At 39.2% G+C, this 11624-nt stretch overlaps 1 pseudogene; it reads right to left on the reverse strand.

Annotated features, from left to right (window-relative positions):
• Positions 1–492: 492 nt before the first annotated feature.
• Positions 493–1057, reverse strand: LOC117712394 (oogenesin-3-like; annotated as a pseudogene).
• Between the last annotated feature and the right edge of the window lie 10567 nt (positions 1058–11624).

Raw genomic sequence — 11624 nt, forward strand, 5'->3', positions numbered from 1 at the left:
TAGTAGAAAGACATGGAGCATGGATTATGATTTAAAGGAATCCGTAACTAAACAAAGGTTCTGTCCCTTCCTTTCTTCGGTGTCCTCATCCATGCAGGACAGGTTAAGGTGCTAAGCCCTTGTGCTAGTTAGGGTTTCCTTTCTTTCTTTCTTTCTTTCTTTCTTTCTTTCTTTCTTTCTTTCTTTCTTTCTTTCTTTTTAACAAACAAACAAAAAGATTTAATTACAAAGAAAAAGATATAAAAGTCAGGGATGGCTGTGCACCACTCTAATTTCAATACTCCAGAGGCAGTAGTTGGTGAAGGGGTTCTACATGATGAGTTCTGAGCCATCCCATGTCACAACATTATTATATTGAGGCTAGAGAGAGATGCCTAACGAGTTAAAAGCACAGACTACTCTTTCAGATCACCCATGCCAGGTGGCTTAAAACCACCTGTATGTAGCTACAGATCCCAAGATATCTCAAGGAATTCAATACCTTGCACTGTCTCAGCTTTCATTTCTTTTTGGTACCAAATTATAAAAACTGAAGCCCATTGTATGTAATCTCAGCTTGATCCACCTCAAGAAGTCCACACAGTACTGATCATTGAGAATGTCCAACAGAAAGCCACCCTCAGCGTGAACATGAAGTGGTTGCATCAGCACTGTTGTGTGATCTTCCTCCTCTGATTGTGGCCATGACACTTGGGGAAGGTCACATGTTTGAGTTCATATTTCCAGGAAGTCATGGTTGACATCCAGCAAATAGAGTTCTTTGAGTCTACACCTCCTAGGCTTAGCCTTGCAGCCACTCAGCCAATCTACTCCATCCAACACAGCCTGGAAGCTATCAACATGGAAGTTGTCCATAAGGAAGCCAAGATAGAGGTGTGGGTAGGGCCAAGTTACTACCATGTGCTTCACAATCTTTCTTCATCTGTTAATAAAGGCCTCCTTGAATGGGGGGGGGCACTTTGGGCAGGTCCTCCAGAGCAGAAACAGCCATTTCTTTGTTACTTTCTAGTTCATGGATGACAGCTGTTAGAGCATGGGAAGAGCCTTGGACACTCATCCTTTAGGGATTCAAGTTGAGGGATCCAGACACAGACACAGGTGACAGGTCTTCTCTTCCAGCAAGGCACGGAGGTGACTCCAAGATTCTCCTAGTTAGGGTTTCTATTGCTCTGATGAAACATCCTGACCAAAAGCAACTTGGGGAGGGAAGAATTCATTGTTCATCATCTAAGGAAGTCAGGATAGAAACTCAAAACAGAGAAGGAACCTGGCCGCAGAAACACTTGCAGAGGCCATGGAGGGGTGCTGCTTATTAGCTTGCTCCCCATGGCTTGCTCAGCCTGCTTTCTTATAGAACACAGGACCACCAGCCCAAGGGTAACCCCACTCACCGGGCCTGAAACTTCCCCCATCAATCACTAAGAAAATGCCCTACAGCCTGATCTTAAGGAAGCATTGTCTCAATTGCAGGTCCCTCATTCAGATAACTCTAGCTTGTGCCAGGTTGACATATAGCTATCCAGCACAGTTCTAGAATGTGGAGTTCCTATTGCTGCAGAAACAAAGCTAAAAATGAGTTTTGATCAATTCCATTAAAGGTTTTTAATTCACCAGAGCCAAACAATTCTTTGAAGATGAAATTGCCAATGTGCCATTGATTTGAAAATCCCTTTCAACACTAATCTCTTGGAAGCCGCTCTCACTGTTTACTCAGGTTCCTGCTGGTCTACCTGCTCTCCCTAGACAGATCTTAAATGATAAAAAGAAGCTGGAAGCCATGTGAGAACTGGAGAAGCACAGGAACAGATAAGAGTGAGCCAGACCAAGAAAGACTAGGTGCTACCCAGGGAAGAAATAGCTGAGACTGGTTTCTGCTGCAGCAACAGACTGGGAACAAAGCTCCAAGACAATGGAGATGAGAATAGGAACACTGCTCTTGCTAACACCATCTTCCTCTAGGCCCACCTAAAGCTCAGTAGCCCCATGATAGGATCTCAGACATCTATGTTAAAAAAGCCACAGGTCATTTTCTTGCTATGAATAAGATCAAGAGCAGCAAGCACTAAGGTCCAGCTCGAACAGAACCAAATACACAAGCAGGCCAGATGAGGGTTTGTCAGGCAGAGATTAAATCAGTATTCTTAAAGCAAAACCATGTCCTTAGCCAATTCAGAGAGAAATCCTTTGGCTTTTCTAGAAACAGAGGCTCTCTGTTAAGTCCCCTCAAACAGCAGACATCTTGTCACTACATGCAGTCAATGAAAGGGTCCTGGTCCCAAAAGCAGCTAGTTTCTCAACTCATATAAGCATCATCAATACTGAGACTTGCCTCTTTCTCTCTCTTTCTATTTGTGTCTTCTTATTTCTCCTTTCTTACAAACTGGCACATTCTATGCATTTTCCAACAAGTTTGCAAAAGGAGCCAATATAGTAATCCTTCTGACTTCATTTGCTCTTGCTTTTCAGGCCTGGTTTCCTGATGACTCAATAGGCAGCTTACAAATTGGTTCCCTACAAGTCAAATGGTTGCTGCTAATCTGATAAAGTGCAACTCTCTGTTTAGGGAACCCTCTCAGGTCATTCTGGTGTGGCCCTGCTGCCTTCTGAGGGAGTGGTGAATTGGCAATTACTCTGATAAATGTGGCTGCTGGAGACCCATCTCTGTTCATACAACAAACATTAATCAAGAGTCTACAATGGGCCAGTGCCTACCAAGACCTGAGCCCTTGGGTTGGGTCCATTCCTGCCTTCCTATTCCAATGAAGGACAGTAATGAAATGAAAGAGGATTTCATCAATGTATGAATAGAAACCTTTATTCTGGCCTTATGTTTGGTAGAATAAAAAACCAACAATAATGTAGACAGCATCACTCTAAGAAGCGCTGAGAGGTGTAGCTACAGCAGATGACCTGAATGGATTTTCAAAGACAATTTCATTACATTGATTAATATGTGCATGCATGGGTGTGTGAATGTGCCTCCTTCTAATATAGTTTCCCAGGGATTAAACTGTGGTTATTGGGTTTAGCAGCAAATGCCTTTACTTACTAAGCCATCTTACTGAACCAACCTGTGTGGATCTTGTCAGGACCTAGGCGTGTTCTTGATGTAGACAATGGTGTTAAAATCTATATATGCAGAGCCTCTCCCAAGTGATGTGCCTGTCCCAACTGAAGACAACCAAGATAATGTTCATACCTGTATGTTCCTTGTTTGGGAATCAAAAGGCCATGAATCAAGCTCCAGCTTTGCTCTGTTCTCTTGAATAAGCTACTCAGTCCCTTGGGTTTCAGTGTTCTCATCCAAAAATCCATGCTTAAAAACAAAACAAAACAAAAAAAAACCCCTTGCTTTCTATATTCTTCAGGCATCATTGCTATATTTGCATTTTTCTTATTCTTGTTATGTGATTTAACTATTTTGACTCTTAGGTGCAATGTCTCTTCTCTTGTGACAAAACGTAAATCCAGGTGTGATAGAGAAGGAAGAAAGGACTTCCAGGACATCTTATCTAGGGAATCAAAGTGAAGTGGAGGAATCTTGAGATTCTGTGCTCCATGACCTCTTCTTACATAGCTCTCCTGGAGACTTCCTGGCACTATGGTATAAAAGAATCAATAGTTATAATATTCATGTTCAACCAGAGTTGACTCAGAAAATCCTTGGCTATTACACCTCAAAGAAGCAGCAGGATTGCCCCCAGAAAATACCTCTAGAAGAGCTTGTCCATTTTATTATATTACAGACACCTCTTGAGCCCAAAGATAACACTGTAGAGAAAGGACTCCCCTTTCTCTATCCATGCAACAAGATGAATGAGTCTTCAATAATTAAAAACAAGATCCCTGACTGGCATATCCTTCTGTTTACAATATTAAAACCATTCAACAGTCACAAATACAACATAGAAGAAAATAGGGCTTGAAAATTGATTTTTTTCACATTGCCAACAAGTTTCCCAAGAATACTTTGCAGCAAGCAAGCACAGCATCAGTACAATGAGAACCCTCAGAGCTCTTTATTAATTCATGAGAGCAGAGATAAGAACATTGCTTCTCTTTTAATCTGGATATATGGTTGTAGACTGTTTTAATTTAAAAAAAAAAATAAAGTTAATGTACCACATGAGTGTCCTAAGTAAAGATAAGAAATCATGTAGATGATTGGCTGATGATCATAAACATGTTGAGGAGAATGTTTAATCAGCAACAGGGTAGAGACCTGGCCATATAAGAGCTGAAAGTTGGTCTTCTGAGCTTTGTATACATATCTATAGTGGTTGGGGGCCCACATACGAATTTGTAGCTTCAGCTGTATAAGTCTGCTTATAATGACCAATCAAATGCTTGTACTTGGGTTGTGATCACACAGAATAGAAAAATCCAGATGGCTCAGGCATATCAAAGAACCTATAGTAGAGAGTGTAGATCCAGCCACTACTGCTTTAGATAGCATAAGGTTAAAATGTAGCTTTAAAAAATCCCAAAATCAATAGAGCATGATCAGAATGGGCCAAGCAAGCAAGCTAGAAATGAAAGATGGTTCCTAGTGAGTATGGATGCTCTTCATGTGCTCACCCAAACTCCCCAATTCTGAAATCTTACTTTGGTAGCTAATTTATCACTCGCTCTATACCTAAAATCTCATCTTTCTCAGATACTTGAGATACTTAGGATAATATTCAATCCCCACGAAGAACAATCATTTCTGAGTTTAAGCCCCAAATTCTTCCCTGTGCATGGCTATGCTACTAATGTTGGCATTTCAGCTTTATTCATGAATTATTTAACACCCTGCATAATGAGATGTTTTGGATAATTATAATGAAATTCATATAAAGAAAACAATTTAAATATCAATTCAATTCGCATAGATTAACTTAGCTTAAATATAATTTCATTTTCTTGAATTCATATTGCTATTTGAGTTATTGTTTTTTTAATTAATTAAATTTGTTCTTAGAGAATTCCACACATATATACAATGCATACTGACCACACTCATTCCCCACCCCCTCCAATCTCTCTACCACACCAGTACCAATCTTCTCCTTACAAATCTCTCTCACACATTTATATCTATTTGTTTTGTTCTGTAACTCACTATGTATAACAGGGGTCATCTCTTAGATCATGGCTTTGGAGATATCAGTTGGATGTTGCTGATGGGCTCAGCAGTGGGTATAGATCTGAAAACAGTGATTCTCATTCTCTCAGAATCTACTAACAGTAAGGGCTAGGATGTTAGAATAGCCTCCCCATTTCACAGCTGATTGTTAATAGTGCCAATCTTGTGTGGCCCAGCATAGCTGTTGTGAGCTATATTATTTGCAATAATTTAACAGTCTAAAGAATGGCATTTTATAGTCCTGTACCTTACCTTTCAACTCTTATATACTTCACACCTGCTTTTCTGCAATGTTCTCTGAACCTTAGAGGGAGTGCTATAAATGTCTTGTTTAGACCCATACCCACACCTGTCAATAACTCTCATCATCTTAAGCAACCATGAGTCTATATGCTCACCACCATTCACTCACTGTAAAAGGAAAAAAAAACACTAATTGTGGTTGCAAGTAGCTTTAAGTCTATGGATAAAAGCACAGATATTTAGACAGCAGTTCAATGCTAAAATGATTTTTTTTCTTACCCTTCCTGAGCTGTAAAGAGAACTGGGCATAAAATGACCATCTCAAACTTCCATCAATGGGAAATTCTAGAAGCTGTCAGTTGATAAAATAGTTCCAATTGAACTGGTTATCAAATGAAATAGAAATTGTTTGTGGGTGGTGGTATTTTGGAACATAGAAAGGCTTCCTGAATTGGAAACCTGTTGGAGAAGGGCATGCCCTTGCTGTGTGAGCATGTTAACTGTGCTTGGGTTTGGTTGAACTCATCATGTTCTTTGTGGTTTTAATGAACAAAATATAAAAATATAAAAGAAAAAGACATAACATGACCTTGTATTTGTTAGATGGTAGACACCAAGCACAGTACTTTGAATACAGTATTAGTATTTTATTTGACCTTGTCCTTAGCAATGTCCTTAGACCCCTGTTTAACTCTTAAGAATAAACCCCTGTTAATCCTTAGAGTTAATTCCTGTTTCTTCATTTACACAATTTAGAATAATAATGGTACTTGTTTCACAAACTGGTGGGTCTATGCATAAAAAAAATTAAAGCATTAGGTGCTGTTGTTGTGGCTGTTGCAAGTGATGATGTAGTTGATCTTCATAGTAATCTTACAAGTTCCATATGACCTGCTCCTGATTAAACAGCAAGAAAGCAACAGACTCCACCCAGATATCCAGGCTCTAGACCTACTATTTTTACCAATATTTCAAGTGTGTACAATAACATATTTATCCCAAATTAAGGACTAAAACATATCTGAAGCCTGGAAAAGAAGAAAAACCAGAAGGTGATGAAAGCATGATTTAAGTAAGTATAATTTTAGGGAAACTAGGAGATGGCTCAGTTGGTAAAGGGTTTGCCAGACAAAGTGTAAAGACCTGAAGTTCAGGTCTCTGGTACCAACGCAAAAATTTTGGAGAAGGGGTGTGGCATGTGTCTGTAATCATAGCCCTAAAGAGGCAGACACAAGAGGATACCTGGCACTCAGTAGCAACTCAGCTAGCCTTGTCAGATCAGAGAGTTCCAGGTTCAGTGAGAAATCTTGCCTCAAAAAACAAGGTGGAAAGCAGTGGAGGAAGACACTCAGTGTCTACCTCTGGCCACTACACATGCACACATATACATGGACATGCATACACACCCAAAATATGATTTTTAAAAGCCATGCATCACCACCTACAGCTAGCTTGATGTCCTTGAGCATATCCTTTAAGCTCTCTAATACATACATATGTTATCTTAAAATGAAAACCTCTCTGAGTCTCAATATTACATTAGTTAAGGAAATACTGACTCTAGAACAAGTAATCCTAAAACCTTATTAGTATAGGAAAAATGTTAATTTATTATTCATGTAATAAACAAATAAAACCAAGGCAAATGAGAGAAACTTTCCAATATTGTGATTTAAGAATACAGGATACTATAGTCAACTCTAGTATCATCAATATTGGGCTTCTAAGTTCCTCATAAGCTTAGACATCATGTGAAAGAATGGAAGATTCCTTCGAAAATTTTTTATTAGCCAACCACATAGACTGTCTATAATACTTCTACCCACATTCTATTGGTCAGAACTCAAGACAGACACATCAGCACATCCAATGCAAGGGTGTCTTGGTTATTGTTCTATTGCTGTGATAAAACAGCATAGTCAAAGCAAATTATAGAAGAAAACATTTGATTGGGGCTTGCTTACAGTTTCCAAAGGTTAATTAGTCCATGACCAGCATGGCAGGGAGCATGGCAGCAGGCAGGCATAGTACTGGAGCAGTAGATGAGAGCTTACATCCTGATCTCCTGCCTGTGTAGGAGAGAGAGAGAGAGAGAGAGAGAGAGAGAGAGAGAGAGAGAGAGAGAGAGAGAGAGAGAGAGAGAGAGAGAGAGAGACTGGGCTTGCTCTCAGGGACATACCTCCTCTATTACGGCCACACCTCTAACTAGGGGCCAACATTTAAACTATGAGCCTATAGGGTCTGTTCTCATTCAAACCACCACAAGTAGAAACTAGAAAGCAAAAGCCCAAGTGGATGACAAGAGAGGGGACAAAAGAGTGTTTGCTGAAGAACTAGAACTCTTGAAAGTCATCAAATTGTCTACATCATGTATGATGTACTCTCACATTAAATTCTATATTTCTCAAAGTTTATGGGAATGATTAAATGAAAGAGCATTTTACATGATGTTTGAACATGGTAGATATGTACGACTTGGTAGGTGTGCTTATCATAATCATCTCTATTATTGCTACTACTACTACTTATTATTATTATTATTATTATTATTATTATTATTATTATTATTGATGATGATTATGATGATGATAAAAATACATGAGTAGAACCTTAGGGCCTAAGGTATAATCTCATAGTCTAACATTGTTCCTGCTAGTTTTTTATTGACAACATAGTACAACCTAAAGTCACCTGGGAAGATCATCATAGGCTCATGATTTGAATCCTTGGTCCCTACCTAGAGAAGGATTAGGAGGTGTGGCCTTAATGGAAGAGGTATGTCTCTCTTTCTATCTGTCTCTCTGTCTGTCTGTCTCTCTGTCTGTCTCTCTCTGTCTCTCTCTACCTCTCTGTCTCTCTCTGTCTGTCTTTCTGTCTCTTTGTCTCTCTGTCTGTCTCTCTATCTCTGTGTGTGTGTGTTTGTGTGTGTATGAGAAAGAGAGAGAGAGAGAGAGAGAGACAGAGAGAGAGAGAGAGAGACAGACCTGGGAAGAGAGACACTCAACTGCCTCCAACATAAAGGCCCAAGGTCATGTCTGTGAGAGATTGTCTTTACTTTTATATAAATATAGTAGGCTCAGCCCACTGTGGGTGGTACCATCCCTAAGCAAATGGGCCTGACTATATAAGAAAGCTAGCTGAGCATGAGCCAGTAAGTGTGCCAGTAAGCAGCATTCCTTTATTTTTTTTTTATTTTCAACTCCTGCTTGAGTTCCTGCATTGACATCCTTCAATGATGAGTGATGAGCTAAAAATGTAAGCTAAGTTGTTTCTGGTAGAGTTGTTTTATCACAGCAATAGAAAAGTAACTAGAACAAACATAAATATTTAAAAAAAATCCCCAAAAGGTAACAAAGTGAGAATGAGGCAAATTAATTGACCAAACTTTCAATACCTGACAAGCTAGCTACCAAAAAGGGAAAATCAAAACAGAATTAGAGCACAAATTCTCTTCTGTGAACAGCTGTGCTATTAATTTTGTCATTTCAGCTTTATTTATGAGCCACTTAACACTCCACACAGCAGGATGTTTTTGGGTAACTATAATAAATTTTATATACAGAAAATAATTTAGATGTTGCTTAATTCAATCTAATGCACACAGAATGAATTAATAGTGATCAAATTTTTTCCTAAATTTGATGAAAAGGATCAAACTATGCCTAGGTCATCATAAACCTATTGGAAAAAAATCAAAGAAAAAGATAAAATTTGAAAGCAGTCAGAGTGAAGAGACACACTGTAATCAAGGGGACAGGGATGCAGTCATTGCTGGCTCTGCACCGTAATCATCACAGAGCACAGACAAGAGGAGGCCAGCCACAGGGTGTTGGGAGCAAGTACGTGTCATCACAAACATAGACAATAGAATTCCTCCCCTGCCTAAAATATCCGTGTCTAGTAAAATTATCATCTGAAAGATAGGGGGGGTGTAGGTAATTCTAGGTTAGGCTGAAATATTTAGTTGCCATCAGAAATACACAGGACAACAACAAAACAAGCAAACAAACAAACAACAAAAGCAAAAACAGGTATTCTTTAGGCCGAAGCAAAATAATTGCAGTGTAACCTCAGACCTACAAAAAGGATTCAAGAGCACGAGAAGCTATAAGTAAGTAACAATCGTAAAGTATGCAGTGTTCAGCTGTTGCTTGAATGCAGGGCCTGAAGCATAATGAGCTGATGTGCATGCACCAAGCTACACACCCAGACCCAACGGTATGCTTTAACTTCTGGGTTTCCTTTGAAATATTACCTTTAAAGCAAAATGTTAAATAACATTTTATTTAAGTATTATTAGAAGTATAATCTAAGTAGAGTCAGTGGATCTTTATGTGAACAAGAGCATAATGAGGTGTGCTGGAGAGTTTTATGTCAAGTTGACACAAGATAAAGTCTCCTGAGAAGAGAAACTTCATTTAAGAAAATACCTCCATAAAATTGGGTTGTAGACAAGCCTATAGGGCATTTTCTTAATTAGTGATTGGTGGGAGAGGGCTTGGCCTATCGTGGGCTGGTGGGCCAGGGTTCTATAAGAAAGCAAGGTGAGCAAGCCATGGGGAGCACTCCTCCATGTCCTGTGCCTCTAGGTTCCTGCCCTGTTTGAGTTCCTGTCCTGACTTCCTTATATGAACACAGATATGGCAAACAAAGAGTAAGCCAATAAAACCTTTTCTCCCTAACTTGATTTATGGTGAAGGTTTCTCACCACAGCAATAAAAATCCCTAACAAAGGAGATAGGAAGAAAATGCTTCAAAGTTATTACAATTAAAAGTGGAAAAAATGGAAAAGCCAAAAGCAAGAAGTTTTATGTGGGAGATGGTCCGCCATGAACTAGCAGTGGAGTGTGATAAGTTAAGGCTTCTCAACACTAAGGTGTAATTACAAGAGATTAGACAAAAAATTTCTATTCTAAAAGATATTAAATAATCACAGAGAAAAGAAAGAGAAGAAGATACCAATGAGGAGGAAAACAGAGAAGGACTAGAGAAATACCCAAGAACAAAATAGTCAGAACGAGACAAGATACAGACAATGGAGAAGCTGGAGGAGGCAATGGTGGCTGAATATGGTCAATTTATATCCTATAAATGTATGCAATTTACAAAACTAAGCATACAATTGTAAAGTCCCTACTAATAAACTATATGTAAAATATACTGTAAGAATTAAAGTCTGACTAAAATATAGAAGTGCCAAACTAGTTTCTTAAAAGGAAAAACATACCATGTTCCATACAAGACCTGAACTTTCTCTGGAATATTTCTCCATTTCTGCCACCTTCCCCTTTCTTGCCTCCTCCACTCCCGGCGTACTACAACTCCAACCAGCCTACTAGGCAAGATGCGCCCACTGGTGCAATACTGGGATGCCTGTTTTAGGATCGCCAACCACTCTCAGATTAGACTGAGGCCTGCTCTAGAGGAGGAAATTTCTTCCTGGTACTGAAACCTGATCAAACATCCACAGGGTCTGAGTGAAACATACTGTTGTTTTGCTAAGTAGCCATATTATGAAGCTGCCTTCTAAGCATTTATATTTACAACTATAAATCTGTACTGCTCTCAACCATAGTCAGAAAAGCTCCTTTTTTGCAGTAGGCAGTGGTTTATGCAGCCTCATAACTAAAGTACTAAAAATAAGTATAGATGAAGCATCTTTATCAACCCAACCCAAGGCTCAGAGAACATTGCAGAAGAAGAGGTAGAATTTAAGAGCTGGAGGACGGGAGGAACACTTTGAAATGCTGTTTTCCAGATAAGACATTTCCCTTTTACCCAAGAACTTACAGAAGCTGTGGTTACCTGCACAAGACCTGCACAAGACCAAACCAGTTAAGGCTCTAGCATGAAAGGGAAAGGTGATCCTGAAGACTCGCTCCTAGCTGAGACTATTGGCAGTTGTGATGGCAGATGAGAGAGGAATTGCCACTTTTCTTTGGAGGTGTAACCAGTCAGGTTGCCCATGCCCCAGTGTGTGGCCTCACACCAAAGTGCTTTTGAACAGCACTAATTAGACCCAGTGGTCTAATTATTTTAAAAGTTAGAAGTTAGAAAGAATCTTTGGGGTGGGGTATGTATGATCAAGATACATTGTATACATGTATGACCTTTTCAAAAACCAAACTCTACTTTAAAAAGAAAAATTATGTGATCCATATAGTTCATCAGACTAAATATAGAAAAAGCCTTTGACAGACTGTAGCATGCATGCCAGAGAAAAATCCTTCCATAAACTAGGAATAGAAGGAAA

This window comes from Arvicanthis niloticus, chromosome 7, assembly GCF_011762505.2.
Source record: "Arvicanthis niloticus isolate mArvNil1 chromosome 7, mArvNil1.pat.X, whole genome shotgun sequence".
In the NCBI taxonomy this organism is placed as follows: Eukaryota; Metazoa; Chordata; class Mammalia; order Rodentia; family Muridae; genus Arvicanthis; species Arvicanthis niloticus.